This window comes from Centruroides sculpturatus, unplaced genomic scaffold (genome assembly GCF_000671375.1).
Source record: "Centruroides sculpturatus isolate CEXI.00-Female unplaced genomic scaffold, Cexi_2.0 scaffold22, whole genome shotgun sequence".
Lineage (NCBI taxonomy): Eukaryota > Metazoa > Arthropoda > Arachnida > Scorpiones > Buthidae > Centruroides > Centruroides sculpturatus.
In genome coordinates, this window is record NW_019384323.1 from 1,397,962 (window position 1) to 1,417,539 (window position 19,578).

The 19,578-nt window shown below is 30.4% G+C and overlaps 1 protein-coding gene across 1 annotated transcript in view; it reads left to right on the forward strand.

The window, feature by feature from the left end:
• Positions 1–4,270: 4,270 nt before the first annotated feature.
• Positions 4,271–19,578, forward strand: part of LOC111626324 (slit homolog 3 protein-like) — a 34,744-nt gene continuing 19,436 nt past the window's right edge. The window contains exon 1 of the mRNA XM_023369649.1: positions 4,271–4,467. The gene's annotated coding sequence lies outside the window, so the exon portion shown is untranslated. The remainder of the gene's footprint in view (positions 4,468–19,578) is intronic.

The following is a 19,578-nucleotide window of genomic DNA, read 5'->3' on the forward strand; positions in this document are numbered from 1 at the left end:
TTTCTAGTTTGATAAAAGAATATGTTCCTTTTCATCGTTTTTGTTTTGTAAAAAAATTATTTTCAATTGGGATCAGGGACTGAAAGGCGAAATGAGGCCCGAGCATTTACAAATGTGAAGCCTCACGCTTCTCAAAATATCATAAAAATACGCAAATTAAATTAATAAAAACGCATTTATCACCATTTATAAAAATAAATTTTCATTAATATAACTTTTAGACCATATTTTATACAAGAATATTAAATTTTGGAGTTTTCTGTGTCCAGGGCCAGGCTAAATTACTACTTATTCCCGTGCATCTAGGCCGATTAAGAATATTTTTTAAAAAATATTCTATTAATCAATTATAACAGAATAGGTTATGTAACTTTAAATAGATACTGATTACTTACAAGTTAGTTAAGAAGATAATCTAACAATTTTTTAATATTATTTTTAATATAAATGAAAAGTTATATTAGAATATAAATTATTAAATATATTAAAATATTCTTTAAATAGAAAATGTTCTGATACAAAACAACTATTTGCTTCTTGTAGTTACACGATTATTAAATAATAAAATAACTTTTAAAGTATTACAAAATGAAATAAACGATACCAAAATTACAAACCAGCTTAGATGAAACCCAATACATCTTGAAAGACAGCTGCATACATATGTAGTTGTATGATAACGTAGAACGGACTACGTACGATACACATATTATAAATTGTTATTTTAACATATGGAAGTCATATGTTTAGAATTTTTTAAAGTCGTCCTAGCTAATAAATAATAATAATTTTATAATAGTTTCTTAAAAAATTTAAGATTATTAAATATATATAATAACTTTAAAACTCTATAAATCATCAAACTTCTATTAAAATTACAGGCACATCTTGGATAAAGCCCAACGGATTTTTGGAAGACAATACACTAGCATACATATGTAGTTCTATGATAATATATAAAATTACATATGTATGAACCTGATATATTTTAAAACTGTTAGGACATATAGAAGTCATATGTATGAAGTTCTGTACATTATCCAAAGTTTAAAAAATAGCTTTTATATATTATACTGTCTAAAGAAAAAACTCTTAAAGGATATATATTTTTACTATTTTTATAAATTTATACATTAAATGAAGCTCTAATTTCCTTAGAGGATGTGTCCAGAAAATTTTTTGAAAGACGAAATTGCAGTTATAAAATTTATATAAAATTCAATTTATATATATAAAAAAATATATTCAATTCAAATTTAATCGGTAGTGACTAATATTGGAGCAGATAAATGTATCCCGAATTTGAAAAAAGTTTTGGCTTTAGAAATAATTCTAAAGATATATGTAGAATGTAGCGTCATGTTTTTCCATTAAAATTATTAAATAGATTTATTTCATAGAATATAATAATCTTCAGCCATTGATAGAAAGTGTTAGATATTATCAAAATGAAAAATAGCATTTCAAAATGAAAGATGAAAATTTTGAATATGTAGTTATTACATTTTCTCTAAGAATATAATAATCTTCATCCATTGATAGAAAGTGTTAGATATTATCAAAATGAAAAATAGCATTTCAAAATGAAAGATGAAAATTTTGAATATGTAGTTATTACATTTTCTCTCTCTCTCTCTCTTTTTTCTAATTTAAAAGTACTTTGCCGCTTCTGCGGTTGCATTGGAGGTCTTTTGTATTAAAACCTAATAACTTTGAAACGAATTCAGCCTTCCTGTTTTCGAGATTTAATCCAAAATGCAGTAGGAAAATCTTCTACATTGTGATATTTTGCCAACTAAAAAAAAAAATAAAACGTTAGCTCTTTCTCTAATCCCCAATTAAAAATAAATAATTAGCATATTACAGCTTTAGCTTTATGCATGGACGAACGCAGATCATTACGTGGAGTTTTTTTATTCTTAAAAAGTTTACTGTTTGTATATTATTTTGATATTCATAACATTTCTTTACTTCTAAAGAAAACATCATAAAGATGGTATTAACAATATAGAAGAATTTATCATTTTTTCAATAAAACTTAGTTGACTGAACTTATTATATTGGATAATTTAATAAAAACCGGTATTATATAAGTATTCGGAAATACTAAGGAAAAAAAAAAAAACAATTTATTAAGAGGCACGACCAATTCTAAAAGGCGACACCATTTTCTCCAATTCTTCCCTTTAGCTCTAATACTATTTCTTCTGCTTCTTTATACGACTGGTATTTCTTTCCAGACCTACTTTTATGTTAGATTATATTCTTTTGCTTTTGCTATTAACCTACTTTTTACCTGATATTTACTCAAAACATAAATTTTACAACGAATAGAAAAAAAGAACTCTTTAAACATATAACAATTATTTATTTGCCAGTTTCGAGAAAGAGTCGGAATTATGAAGACAACTTCATCGAATTTACTACACATTTTTATTGCCATTTTGGCATCTATCGTTATTACGTTCTTTTCCCTATTATATCAGCCAAGTTTTCAATTTTCTCTATTAATCTACGGCTCCGAATGACATCTGGAATTTTCCCATCGTTTCCGATGCCATTTATAAATGTGATCTTCCGTAAACATCACAATACCTGTAGCACCCGTAGAAGAATAGGTTATTTGCTGTACAATGTATATATCGCGTCACGTTAGATTAAGCAATTTTCTTCGATTCGATCTAAACTTCATCTGCCTTCTTCTATTATTCGAGTCAGTTTCATTGAAATCTTTTGATGTAGTAGATACTGTTCATTGGTTTGCAGCCCAGGGATGGGTGTCAGACCATTATTGATGTTTGGTGACGATTGCATCGAGCCAGCACCCTTATGAATAGAAGCGCGAACGAGATAACCACCGGAGTTAAATTCATCTTTTGTCAGAATTTATCACCCATTGTGAATAACTTTTAATTTTAAAACGTATTAAAATCTTAATTTCTATAAATATTTTAATCACTATTCTTATTAAGTGAAGTTTATAAAATGTATCGATTTAGAGTTTAATAATGAAGTATATTTTTCTTGAATTGATTTATTTATTTCGAAACGTTTTATTACTTTTCTTTAGGTAAATATCATTTATTAATGAAGACGGACGGGACAACAAATGATTATTATCCAAGCAATCTACAAAGAAAAAAATATACATTTATGCTTTGTTCGTCGGCGAAGCTATTATTTTGTATAGATTTCTTTCGCATCGAAAATGGTATAGAAAGACATGAATCTCCACAAAACAATGAAATGTGGTCATAAGAAACATACAGGAAAACTTCTTCAATGTCATTCTATCTTTTATGATAATGGTTTTCGAATGGTTGGTGTCAGTAAACCATTATAGAAATCTCATAAGACATGAAAGATTGAAATCTGTACTCACTCCGAACCATTTCTAACGTATAGATCAAGTAAACTTAGAAAATTTTTACTTATAAATATTTAAACTCGTCCATCTTTTTAAATAGAAATAACTCATATTTTTAGACATAATTTTTAAGAAAAAACTGTATTTTATTCAGTTGAATAGAAGAGAGGGAGAGAAAAACTAATTAATTCAATAACCGCACATGTATGTCGTAATTTTAAATGAGGTCAATATACTTTTTATCATTAGAAATCTTCTAACTATAAAGTAATTAAGTTATCAAATGACTCGAACGTCTGAATAACCAAAAAGAAATTTATCTTATAATCTAACAAAATCAAATGCTACGAAATACGGTCGAACGTGTAATATTTACTTAGATTGAACAGCATAAATTCATTCGTCATCTCAAATATTTACACCAAACTTAATCATATTTGTTCAAAATTGAATTTTCTAATCATTTTTATTCATTTATTCTAGATCTCCAGCAAATAAGAAGAGTTGAAACTTGTTAAACATCATAACAAACAAAACAACGTCTTTCGCATTTAGAATATGACAATTAAGGAAGTTGATCTTCTCCGTTTCGGGCAAACTTCATTAGTGCCAAGACGTGGTGATAATGAGTGTGACGTCACGGATGTAGCCCAGAAGATTTTCTACAGAGGTTGATTGTAAAATCAATATAACCTTATTTTGTTACATTTGAAAGCGGCAGAAGGACTTGCAGAACAAATCTTATCTGTACGTAGCAACATTTTGTAATTAAACCGACCCTTAAAAGAGAAACGATATTAGAAAAGTAAGTACAAGAAAACGGTTCCTCCTTTTCTTCGTCTCCCCTCCGATTGGAGAGGAAATCGACTCTCCCAACTCCCTTACATAAAGCAGAGCGCTCGAGGAGCGCGAGCTAGTTGGTTTTCACACCACCGTGACGTCAGTTCGCGCGTTCTGTGACGTCAGTCGTGTGCTTCTACAGTAGCAATTCGTTGGCGAACTGACACGCAGGATGATGTGCAGTGAACATTGATATCAAGGATGCTTTCCAACATATGTATCTGGAGAGCATCGCTCGGCACAAAGTGGATTCAGACAAGGTAAGAGCTTCACTTATCAATTAACGCTAATTTTAATATTTAGTTTTGCAGCTCAGAACTCATAAAAAGTATCGGTTATCGTGTTTTTATAGCTGAAATTGTTTCCTAGATTTTATATCTGCTAAATGTTTTTAATCGATAACAGAGATCATTCCGTTATTTCCTTTACAATAATATCGTTAGACGCAATTTTGTCGAAATTAAGAAATTAACTTAGTCATCCCGTAATATAAAATGTTAAATTAATAAAATTCATCCATTTTAATAAACAATACGTATATATTAATATATATGTATTATATTAGCTTCTATGTAAATAGAACACAAGAAAAATTCATATGAAAAATTAGTAGTAGAATCGATAAAATTACTTATTTTATTTGCTGATAAACTATCAGCAATTAAATCAAATTATTTAAAAAATAATAACGATATGGGGGCTATAAAAAGTCAGGTTGGAAACATTTTCACCTAAAACGATAAGTAATGAAAGACATCACCCATTCAGGTAGTTATCAGCTGAGATAAGAAAGACTGTATCTATTTCCAGTAATGATTATCATATCTTCGCCATCTTGGCTCCGAAACGAGAGGGGTAAAAAACTCTGAGAACGGAAGAACTTCATTTGTCATTCATCTGTAATCGCCAGAAAACGCAACAATTTTCATTCGTCTGGGAGTAACCCCGCTCGCCGAAAGGATTGGCGAGAGAAACATAAAAACGAACGAAGGTAGTAGATCCGAGCCAAAGGCCTTCAGGCATTGGTAACTATGGCAACCGACAAAGGATGCGTCGATCCAACTCCATCCCGACCATAAACAGTACTCGTGACTCAACGAAACGCACACTTAAAACATGATTAATAATTCCGTTGTGTTGGGATTTGGAAAGAAAATCTCTTTTACCATTTCCATTGGACCAGATATAACAAATCTTTCTGAAAAATAACCTAGCTGCGAATTTTCGTTTGTCTATTATTTTCCAGAAGTTATTGGTTTTCTACTCCGGCCTGTCACAATCAACTCTTTCAGCGAGAATATTGAAAAAATTTTTTGACCCAGAAAAATTCTTTTATATGAATATAAAAAAAAACATTGAATATAACAAACATATAAGCTATATTAGAAAAACGACACGAGTCGTATTAATGAAAAGAAGTGGCTTTTTTTTTGTTTGTAATAAATATTGTAAATTTTCTTTAAACAGAAACAAGATAACATTTCGGTATTGAAATTACAACTCGATTGATCGCTTTAATCTCGTAATTTTGTGGGTAAAAAGAAGCGGTTTAAGGAATCTTAACAACCGAAAATTCCGCTAGAGTTAATAGAATCAATTAGTTGTGAATTCATCATCAATGACTTTACGAGCGTCGCTTCCTCGCTGAAATGACACTGAACTGTAATTATATAATTTCCATCCTGTTCTTTTCCATCTCTGCCGATGCCGAATACTGTACACAGGAAACGATGACGTCAGCAGTACGTGAGTTTGGGCCACGTCATAAAGCGTCAACGTTTTCCAACGGCACTTCTAACCTAATGGACCAAAGAGCGCCACCTTGATTTACGGTCCACCTCTTAATCCGGCTCGTTAAATGGCTACCGGACTTTGCTATTGGTTGGAGATTTCCGAGGTTGTAAAAATAATCGTAAAGTTAAATAAATTAGAAGTTTTGAAGTGGAGCGGGGTGTTTTAGACAATCTGGCTTGTTGCTCGCACCATTTGGATCTGGAAAATCTCAAAATCCTACTCTTCAATCTTTATCTATACGGTTACTAAATTCATCTGATACGTTTCAAATCCTGATGGGATCCTCCTAAAAATATTGGTAAGTAAAATCGGAGATGACACAATATCAAATAAATTGATTTTAAAACGATTAATCAACTGGATTAAACTTGCTTCGACGTTTCTTCAGATAAGTTATAAATACGTGAAGCATAATTCTGACGAACTGCACTTACACCTGAAAATGCAACGAATTCACGATCCATTTAGTCGCTTGGCTGTTAGTTAGTGGAGCCCATAAAAGCTTTGCTTGACATTATAACTCTACATAATACGCACGCATGGAAGAATCATAGAATATTTTCTTGAAAATATTTAATTTACATAGATGACTGCTAATATATACTAAAATCCTTTATGGAGAAGACTAGTAGTTATAATCCTCTCGAGAAGTGTTACGTTTAAAATAGAAAAGGGTCGACGTGACGATGATTAAGTGGAAAATGATTTTAAGTTAATGAATAAGCCCAGTTTTAAAGATTCGGCTCATTAACATTGCACCCTAATGCCGAATGGGTATTAAATTCTGAATGAGTTCTAATAGTAAAATTTTAATTAAGTTCGTAATAATCTCGGCTTGTTGTTTGTTAAAATTATATAAGACGATAAACAAACTGAGGTTCGTTCCCCTTTAGGCCGTCGTCTTAAGTATTGGTTATTTAAAGTGGTCTCGAGGGATACAGATGTAGATATTTTTCATCGCGCCATGCGATAAGAAGGGAAAAAAGAGTAATAATAAAAAAAAGGAGAGGTACATTCACGGATAAGTTCACAGCAGTAAGAAATAAGCTTGCATCTTTTTTGGTTATTTCCTAGCTATAGCAGCAAAGTGGCATTCATGCGTGGCGTGTATCGATGGCCGTGTTCGTATTGTCAGCAGAGATAGATAGCAATAAGTCCTTAGACTGCAAACTGAACTTTGGCGTCGAGATGGTACTTGCAATGAAAACAATCCATCTCGTTTTATCAAAAAACGAAGAGAACTTTTGAAGAATGGCCAGTAGCGTATCTTGATTTGTAGTTGGATGTGAAGAATGACTCTAGAGAAAATAAAATGCTTCGTCTATAGAAACCAATAAAAAATTTGTAAACAAACTTTGGAGAGCATTTACTACTTTTCAAATATTGTTCACTAAAATTTTTATCAAAACGTTTTAATTTTTTTATCCTTCACTTAATAGTGTAAACTTTCCCCCTTAATTTTTAAAGTTGTAAATAAGGTTAATTTTAACTTAAGCTACGAAAAAAATGGTTTCGTATATCGTGTAATAACTTGATTATTTATCAAAATGCAGTATTAAATTCTCATGTAATTTATTTAAAGAAAACTGATTCCTCCACTCTGTTAATCGATAAAAGATGGTAATTTCGGGAGTTGAATGAAAAAAAAAAAAAAAAGAATTCATAACAAAATAAGGACGGATATTACAGAACAAATATATATATATTGTCTCTTTTTTCTAGCTCGTACTTTGAAACTTTTAAATAATTCTACACTTGATATTACAATCTGTCAAGGACTATTAGGCAGATAACAGGCTTTCTATATTATGCTTTGAATGACGTGCAGTTAAAAAGTCTTTTTGTTACAATTAAAAGGGTATTCTTAACATTCCTAAAACGACAAGGAAGAATTTTTAATACGGAATTTAATTAGATACCGAGATAGTTTAGATTGTCGGCATTTATAACAATCTTCGTTATAATAAAAAAGAAAAAAAACTAAATCTACTGTAATATTCGATATTACAGTAGATTTAGTAGATCCAATAGAAGAATTAGCAAAAAATAAAAATATATTTACGACTTTGGAAAATAATAAAAATGTCATAAATTGCATCGTTTACGAAACATTTTACATATCAAATTAACGAAATTCGCTTATAATGGTTGCTTACAGAGATATCGAACAAGTAACATCTATTATAACAAGATGTAATGTGGATACATCTGGAATTATAATTGCGGTGATAGACGCCTTTGGACATTAAAAGGATATCACTAAATGATCGCCAAGTAGGTCATTCCCTTTTGCACACGTTAGAGAAGATAGCAACCTCCATTCTGCTAATTGCTGACAATTAGAGCATTTCTCTGCTTCACATTCGACACGTTAAGCTGATTTGATGAAGAACAAACTATAATAAAAACAAATCTGGATCCGCTGATGGCATTTTTGAAGCGAGTTTTCTCATTTAATGATTTAACTTTAAAAAGAGGCATCTGTGTTTAATTTTTGCATAAGTTTAAAGGGTTTAGAATTTCGCCAGATATACGTATATAATTCTACATTTTAAAGACAGAATATGTGCAATTAAGGCTTTTAAACATTCAATGAGTGTCCATTATTTAACAGGCTTTAGACTGTTATATGGAATGAGAGGGAAAGGAAGCGGATCTTCATCTGCTTCCTTTCTCATCTGTCAAATAATTACTGACAGTGTGAATATACTCTTCTCTGTACTAGGCAATCAAACCAGCTCCTGTTTCATTATTCAACCCTTATAATCATGCCAAAAGTAATATTATTACGCAGAAGCGATTAAAAATTCGAATTAATGTTATTTATTATTTGCGCGAGTGGGAATCCAAAGATGTTGGACATTTTTTTCCTTTCAAATATTTCCATTAACAACCATCAATTTGCATAATTAGTAAAAGAAAATTTATAATAATCAAGTTTTTGACTGTAATAATTGAAATGTTTAATTTTGATTATTTAATAATTTCATTTCACATTTGAAACATTTTTCGTATTAAAAATCTGACAAGAAAATTAATTTTGAATTACTTTTTTTCAAAAAAGATTTTTTTAATTAATTTGAATCTTTATTATTATATTTTTTCCTTGTAATATCTTAACTATGCAAATTTTTTCGATAAAAGTTCGATTAATGAATTAATTAAATGTTTATTCGCTCATTGGCACGGGTCTGAAAGAACATATTGCAATGAATAATTTTTTTTTGTTTTTTTTGCGAAGGGAGACGAAATAAAAGAAAAAAAATTTGGGTTAACATGAAGACAGTGAACTATTGGACAAACATTTTTCTCTGGATCATTCTTTCTCGGTGAGTGATTGCTACAGTCAGACAGTTTGATTACGTCCCAATACAGCTTTAACCCTTTCTGTTTTTCTTTTATCTTCCGCATAAGGGTAGAAAGTATCGGAAGCAGGCATCTTGCCAAGCCCACTTCTACTAGAATCCTTTCTAATTAAATAGAATTTCCTTCGTTTTTATTATTTAATGTCAACAAACGTATTTTGAGAAAGTTATCACAACTACGATACTAGAAAAGTTTAACGTCTTCACACAACTAAACAAACGTTTTTTTCTAAACATATCTAAACTTTATTATGATATTTTTATTAATTAGATTATTAAAGGTTAATACTATTAAAATATTTAATATTTTAAGATGTATATCTTTACGATTATTAATTAAAGTTTTCAAAAATACGATTAACAAATTTAAAATAAAGTTTTGAAATTTAAAACTCTTCTCTCTTCTTCGCACTCTTCTATCAGAGCAATACTAATCATTTAAAGTAAGAGCTTACACTCTTACATTATAACAACATAAATTTTTAATGTTGGAGTTTGCTGCTATAATTTAATTTAATTTAATTTTTTTAAAGAGAAAATTGTCTTTTTTATATTTATCTACTAGAAATAAACTACTAAAATATGATATAGAGTAATCCATTTATTTACTTTTTTGCATTCAGATTTGAGACGACCAATCATAGTTATGGATCGTTATTCTTTCTCTTGGAAGAGAAGCAAATATAAGAAAAATCTTTTCTTCCAGTTTTATCTTCGAATAACTCATGAATGTCATTTGTGTCTTTTTTCATGGCAACATACCGAAAAACTACTGTACACTACACATATACAATATATATAAGTAAATCTAAAAACAGAAGCTAGTTTTCTGAATTTACTATAAAGGAAGCATATCGATAAATATTAATTCGCTTCGTATAAATCAACAAATCGCTCTTCCTTTTCAAATTTACAAGCATATTTTACTCTAACTAATTTACATAATAAATATATTTTTGCCATATAAATAGCACATATATAATAGAATGTATAAGAAATTCGATAAACAGAATAAATTTTCATTTTTCTACCGACAAACGTCGTCTATATTCTAAATTTTCACTTCCTTAAACGTCATTTACGCTCTAATTGTCTTTAACAAGGAGTTAAAAGTTTAAAACAGACTTTAAGAGTATTTAGCTAAATCATTGAATAAGCATTCCATTCGGAATTATTTGAAATGGAAAATTTCTTATTCGAATTGAATAAATTTAATCGTTTTTTCTTATACTGTATTAATGTAAAAATAACTCGATATGTTGAAGCTGAAATATTTTATGACAATGTTCTTAAATGCCATTAGAAACCTATAAAAAGCGCATTTGAACAGTTGAAGCCATACGAAAAAATTCGGAAAAACCCAATCGTTTTGTATGTGAAGGCCGATAATATTTAACATTGAACCGAATTAAAATTTCTGTTATTGAAATTTACAACTATTATAGATTTTTTTTCATTTGTCTAATTGAAGATAATAATCTTTTATCGATAGCCATTCCTTTGTCTATAGCTCTTTTCATCTCCTGATTGGACCTAATTACATTAACTGCATCCAATTATTTGAATAATAACATCTTTATTCGCCGATTACCTAATCGTATTTCGCTAACAAGAATTTATAATCTCATTATCCTCATCAAAATATCGTGTAATTCTCCATTACTTCGACTATTGTCCGAACGTTTTGTAAATTATGCAGTTTTCTAGCTAAAAGAAAAGTATGCTTATTACTCGAGCAATGGGAATTCTCGACGCATACTGCATGTTAAGCTGTTATTATTCGGTTATGCTAATATTTCTGTCGAAAATTTGTTGGAAAGAAACTAGTTCTTTACCAAAAGTAAGAAAAATCAACCGTTTGCATATCTCTTTGAAAAATGCTCCCGCTAAAGTTCCCCCATTAACAGCTTAATATCATTTTATTTTGATGTCGTTACTTTTTTTCTACAGCTTATGGAACGGCTCCATGATAGAATCCATGCTATCTCCTCTCCTAGCCAATCAATATTTCTGTCGTTTGTGGACTAAAACAGAGAAAAAAAACGTCGTTAAACATATATAAAAGTAACAGAACGCATTCAACGGAAACGACGCAACAACTGTTATCTTTATTAGTTATCCTTTAATCTTATTCTGTTTCTTTCTTCCTATTTATTTTCGTCTTTGGTGTGCAAGATCTCATTAAATCCAGCTTCCACTAGTCTGCAAAGGGGTGATCTGAGCATTTTTCTTTAACTTTTTTTTAGAATGTTTCACTCTATCTCATTGTTGGCTACCATTAATTTTACGCCCATGCTATTAATGAAAGTAATGTTCTTTTTCCAAACCTTCACACCATCTACAGAATTTCCTTTTTTCTTCTACTTCGGTTTTGTTCGACGACAGCAGGAGAAAGCTAACGATCCAAAACTGCTGAGTACTTTTTGTCATTACTATTCTAGTTTTAGTAAATCTTAAAATTCGATTTTTTTTTCATTTTAAAATAAAATCAGTTTCTCTTTATCTGAAAAAAACAATAAGGTCTCAAATATTCTCATCTTGCAGATATATGTTATTTGCCCGTACAATTCGATATCTCTGTATGTTTACAGGTTGCTGTTAATAAGAGCTTGCAGTAGACAATAGAACTAATGATGAAATACAGTAATAAAAGCAATTTTAGTAGGATTTTCTGGCAATAAAGTATATAATTATACTCTAACATTTCGTAAAGTTGGAGTCATTGAGTGCTACTGTAGACTGTCCAGATGTAATTGGCTTGTGTCTTTAGTTAAACGTTTTTTTTTTTTTGTTTTTTTTCTTCCTTCGTCCATTTTTTATACTCTTCTTCCATCAAATGATTGTTCGTTTTCTTTTCTATTCCCTTATCCTAGTTGGCTGCAGTTCGTTATTTTCTTGGTGAACTTCTCTAGTTGGTAACATGTCAGTTTTGGTAACGCGAACCGGCTTCGTTAGATCTTATGTTTGTTTTTGACACGGCAGAGCTAAAATTTTCTTTGCTATGGTTTTATGGATAAAAGTAAAACGAGGAAAATTCGAGAAAAAGAAAGTAAACACTATCCAAAGCGGGTGACGATGTCGAAAGTGTGTAGAAGAAAACGTTAATAGCTAGAAAAAAGTCGCATGTTTGGCTTTTCATTGACAGAACAATTGAATCGACTTTAAATCGATTTAACGAGACGATCAAAGAGGATTAAGGAAGGAAATAGAGGCCGCGAAACCTTAAGACAGATAGAAAACTGATGAGCTGGTTAGTCAAGAGTTGCCCCTTTGCCATTCGTCAATGTCGCGGTTTCTATAGTCGATTCACAAAAACTTGATACGAGAAGGATAGTGAGAAGCTCCGAAAAGAAGATTAAATTAGCCGGATACTTAAAAGTAAATTGGTATTTAGTATGAAAGATGTCAAAAACTTCTTATAATTAAATTCATTCATATTTCATTTTCACACTTTATAAATGTCTCGGTACAGATAATGAACTTTTTCAAATCCTTATTAAAGAGCTTCGGAACCGATTTACCGATGAATAAAACCATTTTTCTACATTAAACAAAATTAATCGAAACAGAATTAATAAAATCGAAATAGAATTATTCTTTTTCCGACAATTTATATTTCTATTATCATACTAAACGACATTCGCACCGAAAATTTCTTGATTGAATTTTGTGGGTAGACAGAAGAGAGAAGAGGGGGAGTGGAGAGAAGAAAAAAGAAAAAAAAATCATATTTCACATCACGAAGCGCTCATTTAAATTGCTGACGTCTTATATTTGATTTATCATTTGTCCATTTTTGTGTGTAAATCTGTTCGGAAAACATTAACAAAATAAAAAATGGCAACAATTCATTCACATCCATTGATCTTCGTGACGTCGTTTGACACCGAAATATCTACCTCATTATAGAACGGAAATTGAGATTTTTTCCGTTCTCTTCAATTCAACAAATCATTTGAGTCAAACTTAAAAAACCTTCGCATTCATTTCTTTGTTTTCCAATTCATTAAATATTTTGAAACCCGAAAGGCGGACATTATAAATGGCATAGCCATTATTTAACGTGGCACGCGGTTAAAAGGTCGAAAACGGATATAAATTAAGATTCATTGGCTTATTCACCTGTTAAAATATATATTTACGGAAAGAGGAAACTTTATGCCAACTTTACACGCAAGCTTTTATAAATTTTTTCTTTTTAACAGTGTGGCAAAACTTCTTCCGTGGCATTTGATCTCATAGTTTCGAAACCGAGAATGATAACTATGAATTTTTAAAAGATATATTACCCCAGAACGGATATTGGCAGCAATGAATGACAGATACAATGCAGTCATGCAAACAAAGCAGCTGTCTAGCCACTTAGTGCAGATGCCTGTAGCGAACGTGACACGATAATGCGAAGACGATGTTCTACTGGATCAATTTTTAATTGCTTAATGGAAGTCGATTGTAGCTATGCGATGGAAATACATCCTTCAATTTCATTGTCAATCGATGAAGTAGTTAATAAGAAGTTTGTGTTAAAGGTTGCCGAACTCATAATCCTTCATTAAATGATTTCTTTGATTGATGTCTTTGAAGGTTTCGGTTAAGAAAATGAGGACGTTCCTCCAGATTTTGATTCGATGTTTATCATCTCGTTTGTGAGTTATTTATACAAGAATCGAGTGAGTGGAAGGAATAACGTATAATGGATGAGATCTTGAAAGATGAGCTTCCTATGGGATCGTTTTGTATTGAATTTTAATTCTGACTGAGTAATGGTCACGTACAAGAATAAGTTAGAATGTAATATATCTTGAAGCGTACAGAAAGCCTTTCGGTGCTATTCTAGCGAGCAAGAAATTGAAGATCATTTTTTCTCCCATATATTTTATCGATAATTTAGTTTCTTTTCAAAATTTAAATTTTACATCAGAAAAGACAAAGTTCGATCCAAACATTTGCGAATTATAAAACTGATTTGATAAACCATAGGATACAAAGTCTATTTTTAATTTTTTTTCTTTTATCATGGGACCTTGACACGATTTGGTTTCATACGAATTAAACATTTGGTAGCCAGCTTCTAATAATATTTTGCTTGAAGTTTCTGCTAATATCCTTGATCCGGCAATAATCATAAGTCAAAAATAAAACGGTAATGAAATCCAAAGGGAAATTAAGGATAAACCGTTTCTCTTTCTCTCTCATTTTCTTCTTAATGGCCGTGTCTAATAAAGTTGACATCGAACTATTCATTGCACGTTCATCTATAAGAAACTTAAGTTTACTACATCGAATTTTTAATTTACACGCGATAAAAATATGAGTTTATAAACTTAATTAAGAGTTCAATTAGGGTGATAAATTTAGGTAAATCGTTAAGTGACTTAATAAATTAGGGGGAAATGGAGGGGCAAAAATGAAACGCAAACTTACGTATCGGTTCGGGTGACTCGAAAAATATACTTCGATGTACAAGCCAAAATAAATGTGTGGTTTCTGTTAATTTTGTTAGTTAGTTTTTGTTTAACCGGCGTACAGGATTAATGAAAACCGCAAATATATTTAGACAAGACGTCAGTTCTCGCAGTATCAATACTATTAAAACTGCTTCATCGAATTTATTTATAATGGATTTATTTAATAAAAATATAAAATTAGTTTTTATAATAGTGAAATTCATAATAATGGAAGCAGTGTTCAAAAGGGTTAGGTAAGGTTATCGATCGACTTTGTTATTAGAGACAAGATGATAAACCAAATACAAAAAAATATTCCGAATTTCTTTTTGACATTTTATTTCTGAAAGTTGAAGAAGTTTCGTTGTCAAGAAGAGTAATGAAAGTAATAATAACCATCTGGAACACTTGCTGATGTTTTTGTATCTTAGTTTATTTGTCAAGAAAGCAAGTAATATGTATGAAAAAATTCTAATGAAATCATTATTGAGTTAGATTTAAGCTAAGATGCGGTTATTCTACTTAAAAAAATAAATGAATAATTCAATATTTAGTATATCTAGTATAGGAATTATGTTTCTCATTTATTAAGATTATCGTAATTTATTGAAACGTTCATTCAAAAAAATATTTGTATCGATTTTTGTAGCAGAGAAAATCATTCAAATGTTTTAATAACGTACTTAAATGTTAAAATCGTAATGGATATAATTGTTTGGTGAATAGAATCTTCGTATTTATAGTGTAATAAAGAAAAAAAATTACAAAAATTACATTTAATTTTAATTACTTCAATTAAAAGTTTTCATTATAACCAGAATCACGCTAATTATTGTATTTTCTTCGTGTTTTATAGGTAAGTTGAAGAAACGAATCGAGTTCCTTGTAATTATCTAAATTTGATATCGTTGAGATAATTGATCAGAGTAAAATCACGTCTAGTCTTTGGTTAGAATCCATATATAGATCGATTATAGGGTTGTTTAGGGGTTAACAAAATAGCGTTATATAGAACAAGCTACCTGATTTTTTTTACATTCTAGAGAGGTAATTTTTTAATAATAATTTGCTTGCTGATAGATAATAATATGCCTATGATAAAGTTGTTATATGGAGGCAAACTCCTTCAGCTTTTATGCTCGCCACTATCGCCATCACCACTTCAGTACCGTAAGCGTTATCATTTAAGTAGAGATGCACTTTGGTCTACGCACTTTTTTTTCCTTTTGGCTTTTTTTTTTCTGTTTCGGCTCTGTAACTAGAAAATGTCACTATAATTAAGTTTATGATGTATCTCGTTCGCTTTAATAATGATTGATGAGAGATAATTTCGTCATCTGATTTTGTTATATCCTGCTTAAGATTTATTCGATGTTAATATTTTAAAACAGATTTAAAATGCAATTAAAAACGCATTAAGATATCACCAAAACTCGACAACTTTCTACAGAAAATTCTGAGCTTTTATAAAACTCGACTCTATAACATCCTATTTTTATATCAGGAATTTTAATCGATTGCAGAAGTATATTTTATATCTTTTATGTGTTGAACATAATAAACCTCGAGAGATTCTTCATAAAATAGGTATTTCTTTTTTATTCTATAAGTGCAAATGTTTATGTTAATCGTTTTCTTTTTCTTTGGAGAAGTAGATTTTTACATCCTTGTTCTCATTCAGTTCGTGTTGCTTTTGTGAAAACAGCCAGATATTTCTAGCAAGATCGAATGCAGGCCATATCAATGAAGCTATTCTTTGTAATTTCTACACTATGTACTTAAAACCTTGAAAAATAGCACGAAAACAGTCTGCAGCTAGGATTTCTACACTCCTACATACACTACTAGATACACATTCTTCGCATTCATGGTAGATACTTTAAGAAGAGATGAGCAAATAATGGCTGCGAGTATCCGAAGTTTTATAAAAGAAGCAGAAAAAGAAGATTGTGATCCATTTTAAAATGGGTATTTTGGTCTACAAAAACAGGATAATAAATTTGTTTGTCAGGAGATTCTTTCTTCTCAAACAAAGAGACAAAAATCTGCTAAATAAAAGAAAAGATCATATTCTGCGAGAGCCAACAAATTTCTATTCAACTCGAGAATCAGAGCTTTTTATCGTCATTTACGTAATTATTCTTTAATTTTTGAACGGAAAGGCACAAAACCCAATTAACTATTTGTGTTTAGTCGATGATTATATTAAATCTTTTAACTTAGGCAAATTTAAAATTTTATACATAAAAAAAAAAAATAATATTAAATACAAAGACTAAGGCAGATGAAATATACGAAGAAAATGTTATTCCAGTTAAGTTAAAACTAGAATTTTATTATTTAAATATACACGCATTTTTTCTTTTATGTTTATTTTAAAAAATATGTTTCACTGGCAAATTTTAATGTGATATTTTTAATAAGAGAGTTATTTCCTCCAATGCAAATAGCCAGTTGCGTATGGAAATGCTTACATCATCAAATATTTATGTATTTTCTCTGAGAAAACATCGGCTATGTCGAACCAGCATAAAGAACGAAGAGGATTTCTGATAGAAGGCGTGAAAATGCCGACGGTTTGAGAATGGCACTCATCTATTGGAAAGAAATTGTGAACATTCGACTTGACCTTGAGTAGGTGGTTGCACGAAAATATCGTGTTTTCCTCCCTTCAATTCAACATCTTTAGAGTATTGAAGAAAATATTATTTAATCTAAAAATTTATTTAAATTATAAAATTTTTAATCTAATGTATATTTATAAATTTTAAAAATGCATACCGGTATTTCGAAAAATTATTTATTTACTTATTGAAAAACCTTATCGACCATCTTGCTTCTTTTGTAAAAGCGACGACTCTTTCCACTAATAACTTTGCGTTACTTGCACTTCATGCTAATTAGAATAAAGGAAAAGTTACTCTCTTTTTTCACGATAAGCTCTTTTGACTTATAATATTGAAGAAACGAAATGTGTTTCTTGTTGGGTTGATTCAATGAAGACCATCTGAGTGGAAATTCTATCTGAAGACAAAGCGAGGAAAGTGGACAAAAAGCTTTTCCATTTTTTTTTATCTAAGCATATTTATTATCAGAGAACTGTTTACTTTTTATAAAAGTGAATGCAACTATTACATTTTTTCCCTCGGTGTTTTTTTTATAAAAATTGAGACACCTCAAGAAAAATTTCGTCTTTTTTTTAAAGGGCCGCGTAATAAATGTAACAGTTTCAAACTTAACTGATAAAAAATATAAGAAAAAATACATCTTTATGACTTATTTATTGTTTTTTCTTTGTAAAATTTAATCAAAATGAGATTAGTAACCGGCCATGCCAACTGTTTTGCTGCAGATATTGTGTAGCGCTGTACAAGAATATGTTCATCCATCATCTGCCATTCTTTTTCCCGCAATTCAAAGTCACTTCCGGACCAGACGTAAACACTCGAAAAATGTTATTATCACCATCTGTCGAGCGATGGCTGTGTCACTAGATTGTCGCCAAACATGAATTTGTCGCAGCTGGTTGCTCTTGTTTAAAAACTAAGCTTCAGAAATTATTATTAAAGTATTATTCATCTTATATGACTTTAATCATTCTTAATTTCTTATATTTATAAAATAAACTTTTATCAACTTCAATTATATTATTTAAACGGCTAAAACAAATTAAATTTTAAATATCCTTAACATTGTTAAGTTAGTGTTGCAAGTGAATAAATGCTTTAGAAAGAATAACATAAACGTATAAAATTTTGTTAAAATTATTAAGTAGGAAAACATTTATAATATATTGGTGGAACTTTTCAATAAATATTTTAGGTGAAAATATTATTTACGATAGAAAACGGCCTGGGGTTTGTCTGGTGATATGAAACGTTTCCAGACGGTTATGATCCCATGCTACGAATTATGACGAGATGGTGTGCCAATATTTGTTGTTCTCTCGCAGACCAACCAGAAAGAGCAGGAGGTCGTCCCCTTTAACTTAGACTGTTTACTATCAATAGTCATAGTCACCCAAACTGTCTGTTCCACATCCGTTTCCTTTAAAGCAAACAGTAAAATCTGGGAAATTATACTCTATCAATACTTAGCTAGACAAGTGAGAGAGTTATTAAAATACATTTTCGGGTAATTTGACCGAATTTCAATTTAGATTATTCTATAACAAACTATGGAGCTTAATAAACTGGTCAGTGGAACGTTTAAAGATAGACGGGAGCTACTAAAGTGCTTTGAATTTTACAGTATCAATAAACATTAGCTGCTTATCTAAACCCAATATGAACTGCTGTTTAGAATGCTATTGAGAGAGAACACTCGTGTTGACACACGCTTCGAACATCTATTTGGTTTACGCTCTACAATGTTGAAGATCCCTTCCGGTTACAAACATGTCAGCCAATGCAATAACTGTTTCGGGAGTGCTGACAAATATTGCATTTTCTTAATTTCCATAACTCACTTTGGAGAAGAGAGGATTATGATTTAATCGAAAACTCTATAAGTTATTGCTATTCTCGAATAAAACTGCGCTGAAAAAAGTTTCTGTCACAATTCTCCAAACTGTCATTTGTCATTTGAAGATTTTGTGTGGAAGACGAAATGTTCCAACTTTTTTTTGCAAAGGGAGGCATTTCGTCGTTTCTATCAGACTTCTGTCACATCACGTCTTCTCCAATCGTTGGTACTTAGTAGCTTGTGGAAAGTAAAGCCGTTCCAAATAGGAATGAGACTGTCGCTATCGGACTACTCCACACGA